At 40.6% G+C, this 13,304-nt stretch overlaps 1 pseudogene; it reads left to right on the top strand.

The window, feature by feature from the left end:
* The first annotated feature begins 725 nt into the window (after positions 1-725).
* Positions 726-1,664, top strand: LOC110540496 (olfactory receptor 5AN1-like; annotated as a pseudogene).
* The last annotated feature ends 11,640 nt before the right edge of the window (positions 1,665-13,304 follow it).

Below are 13,304 nucleotides of genomic sequence, written 5' to 3'. Positions count from 1 at the left end.
ATAAGTATCTTAGCTGCTTAGGACGATTCACTAGAGGGTGTGGACATTAGGAGCATGCTTCACACTGAATATCTCAGCACATCTCATGACACTCTTAAAGAAGCAACATATACTAATTTGAGATAATCTTGGGGACACAAATAGTAAAGGATACTATTAAAGACCTGTTTTGGAGCACTTCCTGTGAAGGAACAAAACACATGAATTATAAGTTACAGTATTTTCCAGTTTGGAGACTTAAATATGCTTATAAAGAGTTTTAGAAATTATTATAAATATGATAAATTATTGCACTTCTTTTGTAAACAAGGTAGGTTTTTCTTTTCTTTCTTTCTTTCTTTTTCTTTTTTTTTTATTTTTTTATTTGAGACAAGGTCTCAATATGTTGTGTTGGTTGGCCTGGAACTCACTATTTATACCAAACTAACAGCAGAGATTTGCCTGGCTTTGCAATGCTGGAACTGAAGGCATGAGCAACCATGCCTGGGTTCTATTTCTTTTTTATTGCTTTTAATTCTTTGAAATTTTCACACAGTGTGCTTTGATCATGTCCACCACCACTCCCTACTCATCTCAGAGTGTGACAGTTTGAGAAGCCTTTCCACAGGACAATGAAGGAATCACAGGAGAACAAGACAGATGGTATGAAATAGTGATGCTACGGTTTCACCTGGGTCAACTATGGACTAAATTGTCTCCTTTCTGATTTTAGGAACACCAAGGAAATGATTGCAAGGGGAAACAGCACCAAGATCACCCACTTCATCCTCCTGGGATTCACAGATTTCCCCCGAATCTTAACACTGCTCTTTGTCACATTCCTGCTTGTCTACATTACAACTCTGACCTGGAACCTGTTCCTCACTATTTTAATAAGAATGGATTCTCACCTCCACACTCCCATGTATTTCTTTCTCTGTAACCTGTCCATCATAGACCTTTGCTATGTTACCTGCACAGTACCAAAAACGCTCTCAAACTTTTTCCAGGAAAAGCAAACTATCAGCCTTGTGGGCTGCATTGTTTGGAATTTCATCTTTTCCACCGTGGGCCTGAGTGAATCTTGTCTCATGGCAGCTATGGCCTATGACAGATACGCTGCCATTTGTAACCCACTTCTCTAGTCATCAATCATGTCACCCACTCTTTGTATTCTGATGGTGCTGGCATCCTCTATGTCTGGGTTCACTGCTTCTTTACTTCAGTTGTCTGCTTTGCTTCATCTCCACTTCTGTGGAGATAATGTCATCAAGCATTTCTTCTGTGACATGCCACCATTGCTAGTTCTGTCCTGCACAGACGCTTTCTTTCTGCAAGTCCTGACTGCAACATTAACAATGGTCTTTGGATTTGTAAATGTGCTAGTTATCATGATATCCTACGGCTATATCGTCGTGTCCATCCCGAAGATCACTTCAGCTAAGGGCAGGTCCAAGGCCTTCCACACCGGTGCTGCTCACCTGACAGCTGTCTCCCTATTCTACACCTCCAGTATCTTTGTCTATTTGAGTTCAAGTTCTGGCAGCTCCTCCAGCTTTGACAGATTTGCATCTGTCTTCTACACTGTGGTGATTCCCATGTTGAACCCTTTGATATACAGTCTGAAGAACAAGGAAATCAAAGATTCCATGAAAAGGTTTCAGAAAAAGACAATCTGCAGCTAGTGTCAGAGAATCTGATATTTTCAAGCCACAGTTGCCCACAATAATATGCACATGGCTAGAACACTACAGCATTCATGGGCTTTTGGAGATTAAAAAAAAAGGCGTACTTTGAAAGAGACAATGTTTTTGTATGAACTAACTGATTCAATGCCATGGAGACAAATATTTAAGATCCATAGGGTCATAGTTTCCATGTTACACAATAAGCATATCTCATCATTCATTGTCCTATGCAGAGGCATTTGAGAAACATCAAGTTTTGAGACTTTTTGTATAAGACAGAAGGCTTCTGTGCCCATAGAGAAGTTTCCCCATCCCAGCATCAAAACCCTTTGTCACTGATAGTTTTAGGACGTAGTGTCCTAAAACTAGGTTGTGACCATTGGCTGTTCTGTTTCTGAACGGATAAGGATGACCTGCTAGGACTTCCTGAAAGGAGTTGTGCAATGGCTTGATTGCATCTTCTAAAAAACATCTGAAAATAGCTGGCTTCTTACTAAAAAAAAAAAAAAAAGAAAAAAAATGGCTGCTAAGAATTAGTAAGTTTGAGGTCATAAGCTTGTTTCCATCAACCAGAACCTAAGAGAACAGGAAATGGTTTAAATCATGAAGACTGATGGCAAGAAAGTGTCATTTACTTAGTATTCTGATAGCTTGTTTCTGGCATCTTGAAAAGGCCGATAACCATGTCTGAGCAGCCTGAGGAAGCCTTCCATTTCTTACTGTCCTATACATATCCCAGACAGTCTGCCTAGAGTTGGCACAGCCAATCAGATCAAACCATCCAATTTATTTTTATATTTCTGGCATCTGGTCAAGTTTGCTCTAAGAAGACTCATTGCACTAATAGTCACCAAATAATCCACATCACAGAGATTAGATGCACCTGAAACACTATCAGCATTCTCCAGCCTAATGTTCCATGTTTCTGAGACTGGTGCAATGGTTGAAGTAGAACACCAAAAAGTAGACAGACAGTGGGTAAAGGCACTTCTCACCAAATGTGACAACTGGAGTTCCATCCTCAGAGCACTATAAGGTGAAAGAAGATAACAAACAGTGAAAATTAACATCTAATTTGCAGTCACATGCCACGACACTCCAGCATGCATAAGCCTGCACACAGTTTTTAATTACAAAAAAAAAAAAAAATGGACAACTGTAGGGCTCAACTCTTTTGTAATCATTTGTGCTTTACCAATTTGTGTTCATAGAACTGGTTTGAATCCCCCTGATGTAAAACTGAGCAGGGGTATTCATCCTGTTTGCACATGTGGTGCTCTATACACCCTCATGTATGATCTAAGCACAACCCTCCTGAGCTCCTGGTATCTCGCTTTTGTAGACATAAACCAACTGTTCATGTCAGAGCTTGACCGTTTTCATCCAGCCTCACTCTCCCATGGTTCCCACTCCCCATTAAGGCTGGCAAATGCCCCTGCACAGAACTGCTCACTGGCCCCTCTTCCCACAAGCACAGGAACTGCCACAGCAGTCACTCACAACCATGGCTTGGAACCTTTACAAACTGGCTGCAAAAGCATCTCCCTTCAGAGCTGCCAGGACAGATGGCTGGCTGGCTGCCTGCAAGACCAGGCAGACCACAGACTTTTATGGACCACATTCTAGAAACAAAAAAAAAAAAAAAGCAGCCAAGTTCTGAAATAAAACTATGATGTTAGACTTCGCTCCTGCATACACAGGAAATTCAGAATGCATAGAGTATGCTTTCGAGAGTTGTGTTTGTTCTAATAAAACTTTTTTCTTACAAATAAGCAAAATAGATGCTTTTTATCTTTATAAGATCCTTAAGAATAAAACGGGATCCACATGATCCAGAAAAAGAAAAACCATACAGGGACACTAAGTTCCTTTCTGAGAATTTTGAGCTGAGGAAGTGGCTTGCAGGGGACATCTGGCCCCTGACCCTGACCCTCGGCCTGCAATGCAATCATCAGTGAGTCTCCATCTGAGCTGAGCCTCTTCTGTGTTGTTACAAAGAGAGAAAATCCCAATAGTTCAATTTTACCAATGAAGACTTAGGAGCCTGATGTTGGGGTGAAAACCTACTAGCTCAGAGAAGCAGAGAAAGCACCCAGCTGATCTTTCTCAGCTCATGTCCCAGAAGGAAAAAGCCAAAGCCCCTTCTCCTTTTCCACACTGTCTTAAATGCCCTTCAACTCAATGACCCTCCTTTCAGTTTACTCCTTGTCAGTTGGTTATTGCTCCGCCTCGTGACCTAGGGTTAATTTTATTTAATCCTTGGATTAAATAAAGCTCTTGGATTAAAGGTGTGTGTTAGGGCTGAGCCACACCATAACCACTTGTTTACAGTAAACAGAAAATTCTTGGATTAAAAGTGTGTGCTAGAACTGAGCCACTCCAAACAAGAAAAATGTTTTTACAGTTCACAATCTTGGGTTTCACAATGGGATCAAATATCTTGCAACACTACCGGGAGGTGGGGGGGGTGGGGGAGGGGTCCACATGCATTGTGAGCCTGAGCAAGATGTGGCTTCTTAGAAGCCCTGCACCACTGGCCTGCACTCCTGTGATCTCATGTATCCTGTGACAGATGCCACTAAGCACCGGGAGTACTGTTTGTGTGCCTGCCTCCATGCCACCCATCTCCTGTCTAGCTCCTGCTTTTGCTCTACAATACAAAGCCGGTGTTCTTTCTTCATTTAACATTTTTTGGTGTTAGTGGATTTATATCTTGGGAGGTTCTGGAATAATTCTGTATCACATATGTTGTCTTTGGTGGCTTTCCAATAGAGGGGCATGCATGAGATTTCTACTTTAGCCAGAAAATTACTTTTATCCCACTTTTGCAAGCATACTGTGGCTCTACCCCAGGCTTCCCACATGCTAACCACGAGCTCTTCTGAGTCATTCTACAGGTTGGCCCTCTTAATGCTTCTGTTTGACTTTTTGATTTTATTAACTTTGTTTAGTTAACACCACTTTAAATTTGCAGCTCATAATTCTGTCTATTTATGGAGGTCGATGTAAAGTTTGATGTAAGTATTCAGTATGAAATAATGATGCCTTGGTTACTATGAAGAGGCACCATAACCAAGGCAGCTATTATAAAAGAAAGCATTTAATTGAGGGCTTTCTTACAATTTGAGAGTATTAGTGCATGATCATCATGGCAAGAAGCAGACAGGCATGGTGTTAGAACAATAGCTAGGAGATTAACACTTTGATCTGCAGGCAGATAGAGGGAGGGTGGGAAAGGAGACAGAGTGGGGAGGAAGAGGGAGAGGAAGACGGAGAGGGAGAGGACAAGGGAGAGGAGGAGGGAGAGGGAAAGAGAGAGAAAGAGAAGAAGAGACTGGGCCTGGCATAGGCTTTTAAACCCTCACAGCACATTCCTCGTGACACACCTCCTCCAACAAGAACACACCTTCCCAAATTACACCACTAAGTGGAGACCAGCATCTTACGTGGAGTATTCTTATTCAAACTACCACAAACGATGTTAAAGGAATGAACATACCCATTACTGCCCGCTTTTTCCTTTGACATTTGGTGTGTGTTATGTTTGGTCCACAAAGGGATGTATTTTGACAATTGGATTCTAATAGTGAGTCATTTGGGAGGTGGTGGAATCTTTGACCGTTGGAACCTAATCAGTGGTCGCTCGTGGTATGTCATACAAGGGCTTGTAAGCCCAGTTCGTCCTTCTCTCTCCGCCCCGTGGCTCTGGGTATGAGCTATTTATTCCAGTGTGTGCCCCACCATTGCCACCCAGTGCTCCCAGCCCAGCCCAAAGCAATGAGACTGTCCAGTCTTATTACAGTTTCCAGCACTGTGGGTTTGTAACCTTTCTGTCTCTTTCAGCTAATTGCCCCAGGCATCTCGTAGGAATGGGTAGCTGACTAATGAGGCACGCCTGCTGAAAGGTGACTTTAACTGTGCCCTTCTCTCGTCTCCAAAGATGGTTTTAGTGAGATTTGGAGTAGAAAGGGGTACAGTCTCATATCCGTAATCTTTTTGTGAAGTTATAAATCTGTCTCTTTGGGTTTCTAAAAAAGAGAGGAAGATGGTTTCATTTCTGTTGCATAATTGCCTCATCCATTTGATGGGAACAAACAACCCTGAAAAGCAGATGTGGGATCATTGTCCATGAATGTGTGAAGAAAATAAGACTCCAAGGAACACAATGGGACTTATTCATGACAGAGCCACAACCTTTGATTCAAACTGTGAGAGCTGATAGTGGGCAATTTGAGTTAAATTCTGACTCTGGCACTTAAAGCTACATGACTCTAAGCAAATAATCTCTCCAAACCTAAGTATTCTTGCCTAGTATGAGGCTAAGTGCAGTGATTAGCTATTAACAGAATAGCTCTTTCGTAGGAATTAACTTAAATAACCATTACTAAGCAGTTAATTGCATTACAAATCTGTAGTATTCACAGAGGTCCACCTACCTGTGCCTTCGCCTCCCAAATACTGGTATTACAGTCTTACACCACCATGCCCAGCTATGTTCATGTGTTTGAACACCTGTTTCAGCTTGTGGCACTGTTTTGAAAGGTTATCGAACCTTTGAGACACAGTGTCTTGCTGTCATATGTTGGCCAATAGTTGATAGGTTATATTTGGCCTTTTCCTGTTTCAGTCTAATCTTCTGCTCCAAAGCTAAGCAGTGACTATGATGTACCTGTGACCTGTGCCTTATCTACTATGATACCTTCAAACCATCACCCAAAATAAAATGTTATCCTTTAAGCCAATTCTGTTGGGTATTTTATCACAAGGACAAGAAAAGCAGCTAATATACCCCCAACTTAAAAAAAAAAAAAAAAAAAAAAAAAAAAAACTCTGTCACAGAAAAGGAATTACAAAATGTAAGGCTAGCTAGAGGCTGAGAACAAATATTTTCAAACCACATGTCTGATAATGGATTAATAGTCAATTCCTATAAAGATACTAGGCAGCTTGACAGCAAGAAAACATATAACCCAATTAAAAATGTGCGAAGGCTGTTATTAGATTAAACATTCAACAAAGATAATTTTACAGTGACCAACAGGTGTGTGAGACATGCGTGAGCATCCTGAGCTCAGATGAAAATGAAAATAGACTGTGAAGATGGCCTTGTATTCCTTTGAATATCTGTGATTAAACAAGATCTACAAGCATGGCCAAGTATATGGAGGAAAGAGAATCGTCTTGCACTATCGGGTAACTGTATGTTGGTGATCCATTGTAGAAACATTATGGAGCCTCCTCCAAAAACTAACATAAAATTATCAAACGATCCAGCTATCCTCCTTTTGTCCATCTGCACAGGGGAGGTGAAACCAACACCTCCAAAAGATAACTGACTCCGTGTCCATTGCAGCATCATTCAAGTATCCAGGATGTGGAAACCACACAGGTGTCTTTCAATGGGTAAGCAGATAAAGACACACACACACACACACACTCACCATAAATTCAAACAAAGGAAAATATTAATTGATTGACTTAAAACGATTGGGTTTTGCCCCTGAACCTTTAGTTAAAACCAATCCCATTATTCAAACAGTGATGCCTGAGAACAGAAAAGAAATCTCTCTCTTCCCCTATTTCTCCTGAGATGATTATGAAAGCTAGACAGCAAAAACATGCTTTTGTAATTTAACTATCAATGTAATAAAAATCAATTATATAGAATTCTAACAATCCAGTCATTTCAAGTGCTTTTAATAAGAAAGGAGGTCTAGTTCCACTACCACGTACCCATATACATAATGTTATCTTTAATTTCTATAAAATAAAAATTAAATTAATACTCATGCTGGTAAGAGGGCTCAGCAGGTAAAGGTGCTTCCCAGCAAGGCTGATGACCTGAGCACAACCCTTGGGCCCACAAGAATCTGGCCTCCACACACGTGCCTTGACAAGCACTCAGGTGCACACACAAATAAAAAATATGTAGGTCATATTAATAATCCGTTAGGTGTCCCAACTGTAATGAGCTACGCCAGAAGATTTGAACATTGTGCACTGTATTGCTAAAAATATCGTACACAAACTTCTAAATATGAAAACTTTATACTATATAGTAAAGGTATTCCACACTGTAGACAGATTTTTATCTACATTGAATATTCATTAGAAAGTTTCAATTAGAAAAGGAAAATAAGCCAGTCATAATAAGTTTTAAGTCAGCCTGAGCCATGTAATAAAACTCATGCCAAAGGAATAAAAGCAAAGAGGAATTAATATCCATACTATCAAAGTGAAATACTAGATAAAGAAGACTCTTAGATGGATATTGCAAAGTTCTTAAAAACTGAACTATTAATTGTATGATACTCCAGAAAAGACGAAATTATGAAGACATTTAAAATATCAGTGTTTTCCAGTAGTCATTCATACACCAGGGAGGGAAGAAGGGAACACAGAGAAGCATTGAAGACTACAGGATACTATAATGTTGACTGTCTGTTACTTTATATTTGTCAAAACCCACAGCGAACAGCACCACAATCTAAATGTAAATGAAAACTAGTTAGGAGTCTGGTGATAACGTTCCTATGAGAGTTTACCTCACAGGAATTGCAACAACAACACTATAATAAAGTGTCTGTAATGAGGAAAACATAATGTGTAAGGGGTGAAGGGTAAGGAATCCTTTTACTTCCTGCTCACCTCTGATATGGAACTAGACCTGCTTTTAAAAGTAAAGTGTATCTTTCATGGACAGAGGTTTGGGGCATGGCATTCATGCTCATGGACTGTGGTTGACTGAGCTTCTTCTACTGCTCCTTCAGGAACTTGTAGTTATCTGTGGAGCCCCGCTGTAGGCATCACTTGTTCTCTTGTCTTGGGAAATCTCGGCTCTGCATAGGAGCCTCCTGTCTCCCAGGAGATTCCGACCTGGCAAGCAGTATTCCAAGAGCTAACGGGATGGAGTAGAGTATGTGTATGGTGGACGACATCTCCTGGCAAGTAGGATTCCGAGAGCTAATGGGATGGAGTACAATAAGTCTGTGGTGAATGACTCTGACACCTCTCAGTGTCGATTTGACCTTACCCTTCTGTTTTAGCTTTCATTCATATTCATACACACACACACACACACACACACACACACACACATGAATATGAAGAGAGAGAGCTCATGGTCCTGCCCACAGAACCTGGTTCAATTCCCTTGATTACAGGCCTTTGTCATTTGCTAGAGTGATGACAGGTGATGGGTAAGGGAAGAAGGGTTGCCTAGAAACCCTGTTTTCTGCCCTGCCCATCCTGTGCATCTTCCTACTACCTTAATTTCTAGGGTTGCTCTGAGGAACAGAGGACAGCCTGAAGGAGCTGATTCCCTTCTTCCACCATGTGGGTCCTAGAGTTTTGAATTCAAGTCATGTAACATGGCTACCAGCTCTTTTACCTGCTACGCCATCTCACTGGCCCGTATCTCAGTGGTTTTAAATTATATGGGGGTGTGTGCATATTATATAATATGTGCTAGTGTGTGTATATTATATATATATGTATATATATTAGTATCATTTGTAGGTGAGATTTAAGGAGTAAGATACCAATGTGGATTCAACTGAAATGTTTAACATAAAATTAACAGGTTTTTTTCCAATTTTTAAAGTCATTCCATATTTTCAGCATAAATAAATAATCAACATGCTATTGCTCATGTAGTAATGTAACTTTTAAATTATTTTAACATATTTTGTTGCTAATCGTTTCTCTTACTATTGAAATATGAGTTGTTTGTTTATACATGTCTAGTCACATTTATTTCACCCTGATTTTCTATTTAATACTTCTCTCACAAAATTAACTAGCTTTCACTGTTATCTTAGCATTTCCATGGTGAAGTGTTATTCTTGGGTGATAAATATACATATATGCATGAATATTTAAATTATGAAAGAATCGCGTTTGTTCTCGGTCCAAAATTATAATTAAAGCTTTAAAAAATTTAAATTGCAATCTGTTGGAGGAAACCAAAAACTTAAAGAATTCTGTATCAAACACAGAAACAAAACTAAATACCTGTTCTTACACACTTCAACTGACCTGAAAAAAACAAAGCCTATCAATGTATACTTTTTATGAATTTCACTTTTAAAAAAACAGTTATTGCATTAGCCCTTTAAAATTAGCATACAGAATAATGGATTTCATTGTGGCAATTTTATAGCTGACCCTTTTTAAAACAAAAATGAACTTGCATTGTTGCAATAGAATATGTTGGTCCTTAAATAGTCATGATAATCATATTTACTTGCAATCTCTACCAAAACCTTTCTTTCTATGTCATTCATTTTAAGTTTTTCTGTTTGTTTGGGGTTTTTTTTTTGGGGGGGGGAGATAGGCCTAGAAATTTTCTGAGCACAAATAGCAGGACAATTTTAACATTATGAGTCAAATCAGTAGCATTTATTAAAATACTAAGATTAATTCACTCGTTCAGCAAATGTGGATTAAACGCATTAGATGAGCCAAGCACTATTCCAATGCCAGAGACCTGAAGGAAAATCACCTTTGGAAAACAGAGTACGTCAAACTCACATTTAAGTGAACAGGCCGCGTTAGTCAGCTCTCCATTGCTACCATGAGATCCTTGAGGCAGTTAACGTATAAAGACAGAAAAGCCAATTAGCCACAGTTCTGGAAGTCGCAGTGCAGGACTAGACAGTCCCATTGCTTTAGGGACACCACTGATGGCAGTGATGAGGAGCATGCGGAGTAACCCTCTCACGTCCTCAGCCAGAGCAACAGGGCCCCAGACCTTAGTTAGCCCCCAGACTTAGCACAACTGTCTCCATGATGGCACTGTAGTCAGACCAAAAACTCAGCACATAGACAGCACTGCCCGCCAAAGTGACAGCAAAAACCTACTCCCTCAAAGTCCACAGTTCTGGGAAAGTCCCTAAACGTACTAACCTTGCTTTTTGGCTTCTGTAGTTCAGCTTCTAGCTAACAACTGTTCTTGTTAACTGAAGCCACATTTTCGTGCTTAAATGCAACAACGCACTTCACAGCAGCAGCTCAGCCCACACGGAGTCTCACTGATGATTGCACTGTAGGCTACAGGTCGAAGCCAGGGGTCAGATGTCCCCTCAAGCCATTTGCTCAGTTCACAGTTATCAGAAATGAAATGGGAGTCATTGTATGGCTTTCTCTTTTCTGAATCATGTGGGTCAAGTTTTATTCCTAAAGATTTTATAAGATAAAAAGCATCCAGATTGCTTATTTGTAGGAAAAAAAAGTTTTCCCTAGAACAAGCATGATTCTGCCATATAATTCCAAACCATACTCTATGCATACTGATTTTCCTATGTGTGCAGACACTGAAGCAAAGTCTAACATCAGTGTTATTTCAGAACTTGGCTGCTTTTTTTGCTTCTAGAATGTGGTCCATAAAAGTCTGTGGTCTGCGTGGTCTTCCCGTTAAACAATGCCAGCCATCTGGCCTGGCAGCTTTGAAGAGAGACACTTCCACACCCGCTTTGTAAAGGTTCCAAGCCATAATTTGAGTGACTGGTGTGTCTATTCCTGTGCCTTTCTCCAATTTTCTGCAATTAAAAACTGTGTGCGCGCATATGTAAGCAACGGGCAGTTTGGTCTTCATGTGGTTCCTAGCAAGCAGAGGGGGTTGTCTCTGACATGGACCCTGTTGCCTGCTTTTGGATCACTTCCCCCTAGCTGGGCTGCTTTGTCTGGCCTCAGTGGAAGAGGATATACTTAGAGCTGATTTGACTTGGACTGGGATGGGTTTGTAAGGGGTGAGGCTCCCCTTTTTGAGGAGAAGGAGAGGGAGAAGGGGGAAGAGGGTGGGATTGGGTGGGACTGGTGGAGAGAAGGGAACAAACAAATTTAATTTAAAAAATATTGTCACGGACGAGTTTACTACAAGAAATAGCTGTGAGTGTGGGTGCACGTGTGTGCGCGCGTGTGTGTGTGTGTGTGGTGAGTGAAAGTGTGCGTGTGGAGGGCCGAGGACAAGTTTCAGTAGTCAACTTTTTCCTTCCACCATGCAAGACTAAAGAAACAAGATTTGTTAGCAAGTCCCTTTTTGTGCTGAGCTATGTCATTGGCCCATTTGTCCACTTTTAGGTCATGAAATAGGAAATGCTTGCCCTTGGAGCTGAGATTGAACATCTTGTAGGAGCCTCTGGGGTACAGCATGCCCTTCACAGGTGTGTCCAGCCTCTTGACACTGCAGCTTAGCATGTTCGTCTGGGAGGTTCACACTGAAGAACCAAGCGCTCAGTTTACAAAAACAAGTAGCAAAGACAACTCTTAATACTTTGAGTAAGTGTGTGCTTTTGTGCTGGAGCACGTTTATAACTGGCCTCGGCCACGTGTGTCTGGCCACATTTGATCAATGTGCGTAATCATGTATACTTACGAAGTATTAGGGGTAATTGGCAAATCATAGGAACAGGAGCCAGGTGCCTACCAAGTTCTATATATCAAGCCATGAAATTGGCTTTAAATGGATAGATTAAATGCATACCAGAGGCTGCATATCTCCCACTGTAGAGAGAAAAACATTTTCTTTGACCAAACACAAGGAAAACTGCCTATTCACCAACCTGTAAATAACACATTGATATCAAGGAGGATGGGTATTTGGGAACAGACAGAAAGCAAGTGCCATGTCCAGAACCTCAACCTTTCTTAGCCCTCTAGCTGGTCTCATCAGGCTCCGACACACATTACCTACTCAGCTTTGATCCCCTTCTCTCCAAATAGCCTCGTTTGTAATTTGTCTGTCTGCGTGTTTCCCTCAGCAGATGGAGAGTTTTAGCCCCGGTGCAGTTTTGTTTTTTGCTGGCAGCTAAAGCAGGCAGCAAGCAAGGCTCATGCAAACATCTATTCTGAATTTGATCAGCTCCAGTCCATCTGGAAAAGATTTGGGGAGGTCAGAAAAATGGGAGACACACCCTGGATTGCAGTAGTTTTTCTGAAGTGAATTTCATCTTCTCCTCAGAGGCCCTCTTTAGAGGAGAGAGTTGTGGCTTGTCCTATTTCAAGCAGCTCTAAAATGCTTCTTTTGCTGTCCGAAACCTTCTAATGTGGGTCTGCTCATGTTCCCATTAATAAACACACTGGTATGAGAAGTATGACCTAACATATGCTTGTTGTAAACCAGTGCTAGTTTTCTTCACTCGAGTTTTTTCACTACAATAAATATTTATTAAAGTGCCCCTTTGATATTTTTTAATTAATTTATTTATTATGTATACAATATCTGCATGTATGCCTTCACATCAGAAAAGGACACCAGATCTCATTATAGATGGTTGTGAGCCACCATGTGGTTACTGGAAACTGAACTCAGGACCTCTGGAAGAACAGCTAGTGCTCTTAACCTCTGAGCCATCTCTCCAGCCCCCTGCCTCTTTGATAACTGAGCAAGCACAAAACTTCATTTTGTATCCTCAATGCAAAAAATAAAAATAAAAAATAAAATGATAAATATGTGCTTGACCACACAACAAAGATTTTGATAAATTTAGAATATCCATTCACCAGAAGAAAGCTATGGATGATTGATAGAGCCAATCAGGGGAGCTGTTCCATGGAGGCCCCAGAGCACGTGGCATTTTTTACTGATAAAATAATTAATTTGTGGCTGTATTACTTCAGTGATTTTTGTCATTAGGA

This window comes from Meriones unguiculatus, chromosome 1, assembly GCF_030254825.1.
Source record: "Meriones unguiculatus strain TT.TT164.6M chromosome 1, Bangor_MerUng_6.1, whole genome shotgun sequence".
Lineage (NCBI taxonomy): Eukaryota > Metazoa > Chordata > Mammalia > Rodentia > Muridae > Meriones > Meriones unguiculatus.
The sequence above is the reverse complement of the archived record's forward strand: the minus strand, read 5'-3'. Positions and strand labels throughout refer to the sequence as shown.